The following is a 1,473-nucleotide window of genomic DNA, read 5'->3' on the forward strand; positions in this document are numbered from 1 at the left end:
TATGTATAATTGAATATGTCTAAGTCATATATATGCTTGTTTTTATTCTACTTTGTATTTAGTTGTCTATATTTTATTGATTTATGCTATTCTTGATATTTTTTGGATATATGTTCTTTGACAGATATAAATAGGAGATTTCTTTTTCTTTGGCTTGTCTTGTTGCTCTTGATGTTATCGTTTGATAAGTAAATATTCTTAATTTTAATAGCCTGGTTTTTAAAAATTTCACAAATTTGCAGTTATCATTAGTGTTTTTTGATGCCCCTTTAAGAAATATTTTTTCCATTACAAAGTCATAAAGACATTCTATATTTATTCTAAAATGTTTATTTACATTATTCCCTCAGCTCTTTACGTTTGGATCTATAATCCACTGGAATTGATTTTTGGATAGTTTTTTGGCTACCTGGGATTGAACTCAGGGGCACTCAACCACTTAGCCACATCCCCAGTCCTATTGTGTATTTTATTTAGAGACAGTTGCTTAGTGCCTCACTGTTGCTAAAGCTGGCTTTGAACTACTGTCTCAGCCTCCCAAGCTGCTGGGATTACAGGTGTGAGCCACTGTACCTGGCTTTTGGATAGTCTTTTTTTTTTCTTTTTTTCCAGGGCTTAAGAACAAACTCAGGGCCTTGCACATTTAGGGAAGCACTGAACCACTGAGATAAATCCTAATCCCTATGGTTTGTTTCTGTGTCTATATTATAGTTTGTTTTAGTTCATCACAACCAAATGACTTATTTCAACCATTGTGCTGCTTAAACTACTGTGTTTTTGTGAAGGTAAAGTAACTATATGTCTACTCATATCATTCAGCTTATTGAAAATATGTTATGGCATTCCATGGAAACCACAATTTTCAAATTTCTTAGGAAGGCTATGAAACACTTTACAATTATACACTATATTAGTTTTCTGGCATCATGGCCTATACCTCTATGTTCCTTTATAATCAATTAGCTGTGTTTTAGTGGATCAGTCAAGCATTTCCTTCTGTGCTGTTTTTCACTATTCTCTATTATGTAAAGCCTCACTCATGTTTTCTAGAATATATATATTCCATACTAAATCTCTGCTCCCCAAAGTGAATTTATTACATTACTCCCTCAACTGTTCTTGCATTTATTTCTACCTAATATATTAAAGACCATATTCTTATATCATATTGGTAATGGAGTTACCATTATTGTCTTCCTTTTTTAAATTAAGGAGCTTCAGGAGAGTTAAATTGCGTAATAATTAACATGTCAAAATTTGAATGGATCTATAGATTTGATGGGCAGGTATATTCACATATTTGTCTGTTTATGGCAACCAGTTTTTCAGAACTCAGTGATTTCAGGATCATTGATACTTTCCCAAAATATTGAGAAAGGAACCAAAGTTCACTGCTCACATTGCAAAAAAATTTCTTGTGAGAGTTGCTTCACTTAAAATGAGATATATATTAATGCATTCAAATCATACTAA

The sequence above is a fragment of the Callospermophilus lateralis genome, chromosome 2 (genome assembly GCF_048772815.1).
Source record: "Callospermophilus lateralis isolate mCalLat2 chromosome 2, mCalLat2.hap1, whole genome shotgun sequence".
NCBI classification, from domain to species: Eukaryota; Metazoa; Chordata; class Mammalia; order Rodentia; family Sciuridae; genus Callospermophilus; species Callospermophilus lateralis.